This window comes from Epinephelus lanceolatus, chromosome 7 (assembly GCF_041903045.1).
Source record: "Epinephelus lanceolatus isolate andai-2023 chromosome 7, ASM4190304v1, whole genome shotgun sequence".
In the NCBI taxonomy this organism is placed as follows: domain Eukaryota; kingdom Metazoa; phylum Chordata; class Actinopteri; order Perciformes; family Serranidae; genus Epinephelus; species Epinephelus lanceolatus.
The window spans coordinates 13,748,237-13,758,449 of NC_135740.1; the positions used below are offsets into that span (position 1 = coordinate 13,748,237).

The window sequence follows — 10,213 nt, forward strand, 5'->3', positions numbered from 1 at the left end:
TCAAACAAATACCTGCGGTCAGTCCTTTCTGTACCCAGATCTAAAAAAAAAATAAAAAATTGTATGCCTTTGAGGCAGCTAATCACTGCAAGCTTTCTTCAATTTGATGCAACATGTAACTGGCCCAGCAACTACAAACAATGCAGTTTGGGGTATGGTGAGGTTGACCGCAGAGTATTGGCAGAGTTGGCAGTTCAGCATGCCGAGATGGCACCAAAACATTCAAAGGTATGGCTGCACAACATGCCTGTGGCGTCTGTGGCATTTTACGCAAGTAAATGCTTCCATTCACATGATGAGTATTGAATGAAGCAAAGACAAAAAAAATGAAGTGCTGAGTATATAACCAGCCCTAATAATTCTGCAATAATCCAGCAATAAGGTATATTATATAAAGTGTGTATGTATGTAGTTATGATTACACTTCATTTTGATATGGCGTCAGTCAAGCTAAAGTGTATTTCGCACATTTTATCAAGCAGGAACCTGCATTGGTGGAGTAGATGTTTGGATTGTGATACTGTTGCAGAGTGCAGCCAGGAAGCGGCCCTGTCTGCCTGATACAGACAGTCCTTAGCCACATTAGAGCTCTGCTCTGCTGAATCATCGCTAGCAGGGACTTACAGCACAGCTGCAGTTAACATTTTTGCTGGGATTCAAATCTTTCCTGATGGCATGCAGATACAGGTAAGGACCTAGTTAGGCTGAAATTAACATAGTGAACCCTGCCAAATAAACTCTGTGGTTTCTCTGGGAAATTTCTAGAATTTCTGCATTATTTTGATCAAACTGTGAAGAAAACAAATGGGATCATGATAGAGAGGAAAGATTTGTGGCGGGCTAGAATGTGAGCCAAATTTGTATCTATGATGTTGCAAGTGCTTTGGCTTAGCCCCTGAACACGAGTACACCACAGGCCCACTAAATGTTTCATCACAGCTGCAAAAAGATGATGCAAATTATGCAGAACCAAGAGAGTCAGGCAAATTACTCCCTTATTTCAAGCTTGTCTCCTAATTACAGTAGACCTCTCTTTTTTTAGGACTTTTATGTTGTCACCCAAAAGCAACGGCAGAATTGAGTTCTCAATCTCAATCCCTGTGGCAAATGTTATTGTTGGAGCATTCAAAGCCAAGAATAAGACATCTCACAGTTTGAAAAAATGTCTTCTGTCACTCCGAGAAGTACAAGAGGCATAAAAAACAGTATAACATCAGCAAATATGTGTTTTTTCACAACCAAGCACAGTGTGTCTCTGCCAGCGTCGTCTAATCCTTCTCACTCTGACTGCTGTTGAAAGTGTGATGATCTCAAAGGACGCTCTGACTGATCCCCCAACAAATTCTTTCTGCATACGTGATCAGTGATTGGCCTACTCATTCTTTCTTTCTGTTTTTTTGTTGGGTTTTTTTGCTTGAGAAGGAGGGTGGGAATCATCTGCATTATCTATTAACACCAGGCAGTTTGTGTCAGTGTATTCCATCTGCAGAACCATAAATCACATGCCACCTGATGGTGTGGATCGCAAATGATTTATTGACTGTATTATGACACACTAAGGACGGTACAGTGCATCTCAAACACTGGTAATAAATCTATCATGAATAATCAAAGAGTTATTATTATAGGCTTGAATAATCCTACACTCAGGTGCTGAATATTTGAAACAAATTTTCATCTGAGTCTATTGGAGCTCACATTCACACATATGTATGTACTGAGCATATGCAAACAAGCACAATTTGCATCCATTTATGCAGTTACACAAAGATGCATTAGCACATATTAAGACACAGTTAAATTCACACACATACAAACAAAACAGTGACACATCTCCATAAATGGAAACAGTGAACAGTTATGAAACCAGACACGCAAAGTGGGAATTCTCTCTCTCTCTCTTTGTGTCTCCAGTGTCCTGTTTTTCTCCCACTCTCTCTTCTTCATCTGTTCTACATTATGTTTTCTGCTATCTCACAGTCTAACTCCGCTCTCTCTTTTCTCTCTCAGCCTCTCATTTCTCAGTGATTGAGGTAAATGGGTCTTAGCCAGCAAAAAAAAAAAAAAAAAAAAGAGACTGTGGAAGTGAGCGGCGCTATGAATCTGGCTGCTGAGGAGGAAGAGAAGACGTGCTCTGACACCCCACATAGACAGATCGAGAAAAACACAGCCAATGATAGAGAAAAGGTGTGGGTCAGTCTTTGTGTCTATATGTATACAATGGCTATCAGGAGAGACTTATTGCATTCCACTTTTGTCAGCAGAACACTGGGGCTCTAAAGCCTTATCAATTTCCTTTAATTGCGATCGGACCATCTGCCAATCATGAGAACGACACACAATCCCACATCTGACAGCATGCCCATCCAGACATATAAACCAACCAATCCAGTGAGGATGAGGCTGGATAAAAGGCCAAGTCATCATTAAATAGCTCTTCTCTGTCTCTTGTGCCTTTTATATCTCTCTCTATCTCTCTGCCTGTCTTTCTGTCTCACTCAGACATACGCACACACTCTCCGATACACACACAAACATGCACCACACTGCACGCACATAGACACGCACCATGGTGTAATTTATTGATCCCTGAGACACAGAGCTGCAGTCCGCTGGGACTCTCCAACGATAAGCATGACTGGTCTGTATAGGCAGAAAGATGCCAAAGAAATACTTCTGAGGTAATCAGGCTGGAGGCTTAAAAAAATAAGGGAAACACTATTCCAGAGCGAGCAATTTTTAGGAAGCTGACCCAGCTGCTGCATTGCGTCCTAAAGTTTTATATGATTCAACTTCAAATTGTGGCTTGACTGGGGTGTTGGTGGCTTAGTGGATAGAGCAGGCGCCCCATGTACAAGGCTGTTGCCGCAGCGGCCCGGGTTCGACTCCAGCCTGTGGCCCTTTGCTGCATGTCCTTGCCTCTCTCTCCCCCCTTCACGCTTAAGCTGTCCTATCAATTAGAGGCTAAAACGCCAAAAAAATATCTTTAAAAAAAAAATTGTGGCTTGACTGAGGTTGAGACATATATCTATATCATATCAATATTGTGATATGAGACTAGATATCATCTTAGATTCTGGATATTGTAATTGTTGTCTTTTTTTGGTTTAAAAGCCTGCATTACAGTAAAAGGATGCAATTTCCTGAACATTTAACACTGTTCTAGCTGTTATATTATTTGCCTTTACCCACTTACTCATTATACACACATTACTGATCATTATTTATCAGAAATCTCACTGTGTAAATATTTTGTGAAAGCTCCAATACAACCCTACAATATTGTCACAATATCAATATTGAGATATTTGCTCAAAAATAATGTGATATTTGATTTTCTCCATACCGCAGGCACTTTAGAATGCCAGGGTGTAAAAGAATTGTCAAAATCAAAGCAGCAGAGGTCAAGATATCTTGACTTCTTCTCCTCTGTAAATGTTCACTCCTTCACTTCCCATAATGGTACCAACCTTATTTACAGAGTTCCTTTGGACAACTACTCTGAGCAGGCGAGTCAAAAAGTTTTAAAGTTTTAGTTTTACTTCTAAGTCTTAGATATTGAGAATTTGTGACAGCTACAATATTTCTGTCACTTGGTGTAAGGAAATGTGTTGTTGTGGATGTCAACAAAGTGTTGGCTAGCAGTCAGAGTACCCATCTTGAAATAATGTGTGAACACTTCCATTCCTGTTCTTCCCATTCTGTCAACATTGTTAGAAGCCTGCATGGTCAACCATGCCTTCAGTTTGAAACCCAGGCTTTCCATAGAAAATCTGTAATTACACGGGTGCTCCGATCAGGAATTTTAGGGCCAATAACTGATCTCTGCAAGCATCATTGGCCAATACAGATCACCAATCACATGGTCTATGTGAAGCCCTCTATTTATGATGTAGTATTATTCATTTATTGAACCATTCTTAACAAAACTGCATATTAAGTATTAGAATTAAAAGATAAGAAAGTATCATGAATTGACAACTGTTTGTTTATTGGCAGGCAACATGTGCAACCTATTACACTCTCTCCAATACCACACTAGTACTTTAAAACATAATTTATAATGAAAACGATTTCCATACACACAAGCACTTTAGCACTGTTTTAAAAATAATCTCTGTCTTTACTAACACACCTGAAAACGTTTATCACATGACCATTTTCGTACAGTGGCCATGCATATGTCTGTGTTAAGAGTAAGCAGATTGTCTGCTCTGGTTGCTTAGTTGCAGAAAATACTACGAAGGAAGATCAGCAATAGCGAAACGTAAAAGCAGAAATTTCTTTACTTGGACCGACAAGAAGCACAACTGTCACTGAAAGTAATATGAGTATAAGGCAGTCAAGGTGGTGGAAAACATAGATTGGGCATTGTTGCAAAGCAAATATATTAAGACTGATAAGACTCCATCAATGGGCTAACATGGGTGTCTGCACCATTGTTTCTGCACATCCAAACTAAAACACAATCCTGGAGCTTTCAAACTAAAACAGGGTCGGCAGTGGTTTCAAAAGTCTCAGTTTTAGCGATGCAAATGCACTGGAGTGGTGTGGATGTCAGGCTTTAACAAAGCAATAGTTATGTGTTTTAAAACAAATGTATTTGCGTGGAGGTAGCCTTATAGCAGTCTGAACTGCCAGACCAGTAAAACTATTTCAGCAGCACATGGAGAAATTGTCTTGTGTGCTTCCCATCATCTGATTGGCTCCTCTGATTTAATAGAGACCACTGATAGGGGCACCCAATCATGTACAGGCAATGTCCTTGCCGCAGTGGCCACGGGTTTGATTCAAGCCCATGGCCCCTTGCTGCATGTCATCCCCTCTCTCCCCCTTTCACACTTTATCTGTCCTGTCCAACACAGGCATAAAAAAATAAAATAGAGACCACAGATCAAACTATTTGGAAGAAAAAGGTCCCAAAAACGACTGGTGCCCAATCAATCAGAGCAGCCTTATTAGTTACCAACCCCTGATGATAACGGGATACTTTTCTGTCTTTAAGCAGGCACTTAACGCCTTCCCTCTTCAAGTAGAGCTGCACCATGACCAGATGTTATTGGCAGTGACTGAATGTAACATGGTGCAGTGGAGAGGATTAGCCAGGATTCCCTGAGAGTTTGACAAATAATAGAGCTACACAATGTGGAAGAAAATCATGTTGCAGGTTTTCTGACGCCATATGATTTGACAATGCAATATTGCAATATGAATTGATTAAATTGCAGCCTTAACATTATATTATAGAGACTAGTGTTCTGCGTAAAATCCTTAAATCCCCTTAATCCTTGATCTCTACCTCTCTATCTATCTATCTATCTATCTATCTATCTATCTATAGCTCTGTTTTGCTGGTAAATCATTTTGAGAGCACTCTGCCTGCAGACACTTGTGTTGGGCATCACTGCACCAGTCTTTACTGAGTTAAGTGGTGGAACAGTCGGCCAATTGACCACTTTTAACTTGTCTGACCTCATTACGTTTGTAGAGCTGCCCGCATTCATTTTAGACAAAAAAAACATTTGTGCAGTTCTTTTGTTTGTGCTGCGTGCCACCATGAGGGTTTCTTACTGAAAAGCACCACCAGTATTCACAAGTGGTGTGAGGGACAGAGTGTTGGTGCTTCACTGCAGTCATTGACATTGTGTGGATTATCTCATCTTCCTAAATGTAAAATTATGTCACTGACTGATAAATTATAAGCTCACACAGACATACAAAACTACAACAGTGTTAAATAGCCAATGATATCATAATAGGCACCTTAACAACCAAGACAACCCCTCTAAATACTTTTCAGAGAGAGTTTAATTAGTAACCAAAATGAATTTATGAGGCTATCAGCTGAAACTGATGGATGCTAATCACATCTGAATACTAAGACTTCCCTCCTCCTCTCTTCATTAGTCTACGCTCAGAAAAAACACTGCAGTCTCACACTATAAATGACCTACTGACCCTGTTCATGATACACATGCTCGCTGCAGCACTGGCACTGCAGCCAAGACACACACACACAAACACACACACACACACACACACATGCACACACACACACACACACATACACACATGGTACAGAGATAGAGTCACCTTTCGAAAATGCTGTTGTGGTGTAAGCACAGATGCAGACAGGGAGGAAGAATAATCATTTCCTGGTCTTTATCCTGAGACAGGAAAACAGGAAAATCTGAAATTGGAATTAGTCCAGGGTGTTTTCCTAGCCTGCTCGCCTGCCTACAAGTCACACCATTATGACCACAAAGCCTCCAACTAGCCACACCAGCCTACTAGAGCGTAACAGTCAGCCAGCTCTCAAATCACCCCAATATGTCACTTCTGTGCCATAAAGGTCAACCATCCACTCGTACTTTGTCACTCTAAACATTTATATCTAAATACATGCTTGCAGTAATGTGGTGATTTATCTTGTTTTTCCCTGGGCACTTCCATTTTATCATGCAAATTCACTCTTTAGCGTATGCACACACACACACACACGCACAACATGCCCTTTCTGGCATTAGCATGATTTGCAAAACTGCATGTTCTCTTTCTCAGACACGGTTTGAAAGATTTTATAAATGCAGCATCCTAAAGTGGTTTGTTGCTCCCGATGACCCATTGTGTCAATCAAGTAATTAACAAAGAAAGGGAGAGAAAGAAAGTGAGAGATGAAGAGATGAACAATTTGGTCTGCTGCTGCTGCTGCTGCTGCTGCTGGTGTGTCTGGATGTCTGACACCTTGAGTTCAAGATGATTACATTGGAAAGAGCTGCACACTTGCCTGGGAGAACCCACCGTTATATTGGGGGAATGCATTACAATGGATCTAGACTAGACATGTAAATGTCTATAATTAAGATAATAGTGACTGTGCTTGGGGGATGAAAAATAACCTGCTATCAAACACCTGTTTAAAAGAAGCCACCCACATCCTGTAGGGGAAAAGATATGGGCCAGAAGCTCTATCTTCCACTGCAAAAAGATCACTATATTTCTATAAGACTGCTATATATAGGCCGTGGGGCTATGTTGGGTTTATAGTGATCGTGTGGTTTTGTATTTCTCATCGGTTGTCTGTATATAATTCCTATGGGGGCTTTAAAATGTGCATAGGATAATAGGATAGCCTTTAAATGTATAAGGGGGGTTACTATGTGCCTGGCTCGCTTTCCAAAGTGTCTCCCTATACACTTAAAAGACATAAACAAACACCAGATAAGACAGGGCTTATTGTCTCCCCCTGTGTGTGTGTGTGTGTGTGTGTGTGTGTGTGCGTGTGTGTATGTGTGTGTGTGTGTGTGTGTGTGTGTGTGTGTGTGTGTGTGTGTGCGCGCGCGCGCGAAAGAGAGAGGGAGAGAGAGGGAGAGAGCACAGCGCGAGACAGCCATGTTCTCCCAGCCTCCTCGAGCCAGTAACCATGACAACAGGATGGCTGGGAGACACGGTTCAAGCTCAATTGAGGCCGGTGTCTTTCTTTTCCTCCAAAATAGACCTTGGTCGCGTTTCAAGATCGACTTGTCCTCCTAAAAGCGGAAAGGAAACGCTTTTCTCTTTCTCTTCTCGAGGGGGAGAAGAAGAGAGAGAAAACAGACACACACACCTCCATAAAATCCCACGGCCCGCACGGTGCATATCTTTCAGCCTATATTAGCTCCACAAACACTGCTGTCCTAAAGCCTGCTCGCACCGGCTGTGTGTGCATTTTTTGGTCACAGATTAGCAAGAAAAACAGGACGTGAAACCTCCACGCAGCCTCCATGAGAAACCCTTTAGCTCCTCTCGCTCACAAACTGAAACAGGCTACATTATATCTCAGCATGGGTTACGTTATAACTGCCGGCCAAACAGAGGTTTTTTAGCGCTAACACGGCGCAGCTAGCTTCAAAATTACAACACTTTAAACATGTCCGGTATAACGTTTCTTTACTCACCGGTAAAATGCGTTCAGTCTGGGGCTGTAAAGCAGAGTTTAGCGGTGGTCCTCTCCCTCCCTCTGTCTCTCCACATCCACACCGGGGAATAACACTGACAGACGGGCTCTCTTTTCTCTCCACGCTGAGCGTCCTTCCCAGCTGCCCCCCTCTCACCGGTATGCGCGTGCGACCGTTGTTCACGGCCGCCGCCGCCGCCGAAGCTCGTGGTGTTGTCTCGCGCCTCCGCTCAGGCTGGTAGGGGCTCGCGGGAGGTCCAGGCGGCGGAGAGCGACTACTGAGCGGATTGATGAATGGATGGATGCACGGAGGCGTCCTCTCCGTCTCCTCCTCTCCGTGGAGCCTCTGTGTGTTTGAATGGCAGCTGAGCAATTGTAATTCCGCTCCTAGGACTGCTCGGGAGCACCATCACTCTCCCGTGGTTACCGCGCGGTGTGAACGGGACGTGTCTCGAGGGCCTGTTGATATCAGACACTATAGCCTGCAGTGAAGATTAGCGCTGACAGTTGTGTTGACACAAGTCCTTCTCCTCTCTGACCACAGCTTATATAACGGCCCAGACCTAGAATGTATTAAATTAAAACAGGTTAGGCTTAAAGTTCAACACAGGAGCTGTGGATGCAGAGTACGCAAAGGGTGTCAAGTGGTTCCCACTGACTGAGGTCCAGGGATACCCAAAGGACCTTGGGAGGGTTCCAGGATGTTCCCAGAAGAATGGGGTTGGGTAATGGCATCTATTAAGCCTATTTCGCCGACACAAGCATTGGGAACACATGTTTTTGGGGGGAAAGTCTGGGAATTGACCAGAAAAACACACCATGCTGATTATTTACAGACGGTCAAATAGTGCTGTCCAAGGTCTAAAGTCCTGCAGCTGTCATACCCAGGATGTAGCATTGGTCATGCTGCAGTTTGGTTTAGATAGGAATCTGATGTCTGTGAGGGAAAACATGACCCATGAAACAGTCAATACTACTCAATAAAACAAATTAAAATCTAACAATGCCCAAGCAAGCTTTAATCATGTTGTGTAAGCAATGTCCCATACAAATGATAGACAACTCATATTTACTAGCACGATACAGACCCTATACAATCAGTTTGAAATATTTGTGTTACATTTCACATGTTATAGTTCTGTTTTATTGTAACAACAACAATATGGACCTGACCTTTGACCTCTGGTTATTGTTGCCTGTGATGTTGGTGTTCTAGGAATTAAAGATTACCCTATATATATACTGTAATTACAGTCAGCAGCAGAGCAAGTGGTGGCTTCTAGGGCTATAGCCCTGAATGTATTCTCAAAAGCCCTGAATCCATCCTGTTCCCTAAAGAAATCTAATATAATTGAATAAATGTTCTTTTGTTGGCCTTATATTCCATCGAGACTATTGAAGATCATATCCACCGTGGCATTGTTGGAGGCCTAGATTATTATGGCATGGATTTAAATGTAGCAGATTTGTCAGCTCCTCGTTGTTCTGTGAACTCTACTCTAGCATCTTACAAAAATGTGTTTCAAGTTTAATAATGCTGTTTAACTTAAAAATAGAAACGTCAGACCATTTTTGTGGCAGGAGTGAAAATTAGTCATCTTCAACATCTGTTGTGTGTTAGTTTTAGAATGATGAAGACAAGGATGTAGGCTCAACAGGCTCTTTTTACCCCTTGGCAACTGTCATGTTTTTCACAAATGATGTTTGGATATTTAGGTGTTCTATAATCTCAGCTTGTTTAAAAAATATTACATACAGAGTGGTGCAGGAATTCGTCCTAAAATCATGAAATCAGTCAGCATTTTTGCACTCGATCTCTCTCGATTGCAGACACAAGCGGCTAAATGAGTTTTCTCCATGGGGTGGCTGGGCTCAGCCTTAGAGATAGGGTGAGGAGCTTGGACATCCGGAGGGAGCTCGGAGTAGAGCCGCTGTTCCTTCGCGATGAAAGGGGTTAGTTGAGGTAGTTCGGGCATATAATCAGGATGATTCCTAGGTGCCTCCTGCTGGAGGTGTTTCGGTAGGAGGCCCGGGGCAGACTCAGAACACGCTGGAGGGATTACATATCTCATCTGACCTAGAAACGCTTTGGGGTCCCCCAGGAGGAGCTGGAAAGTGTTGCTGGGGAGAGGGATGACTGGGGTGCTTTGCTCGGCCTGCTGCCCCCTGCAACCGGCCTCGGATAAGCCGATGAAAATTTGAAAAATTTGAACGGGTTTTTGGTTAGATGCCTGAAATAAGGTCTGTGGTTGAAACTAGCGTAAAAGACTTTCACGT

At 42.6% G+C, this 10,213-nt stretch overlaps 1 protein-coding gene across 2 annotated transcripts in view; it reads right to left on the reverse strand.

Annotated features, from left to right (window-relative positions):
- The window catches only part of psd2 (pleckstrin and Sec7 domain containing 2), a 47,407-nt gene extending 38,705 nt beyond the window's left edge, over positions 1-8,702 (reverse strand). For both annotated transcript variants that reach the window (XM_033633605.2, XM_033633604.2), the window contains exon 1: positions 7,938-8,702. The gene's annotated coding sequence lies outside the window, so the exon portion shown is untranslated. The remainder of the gene's footprint in view (positions 1-7,937) is intronic.
- Positions 8,703-10,213: the final 1,511 nt, after the last annotated feature.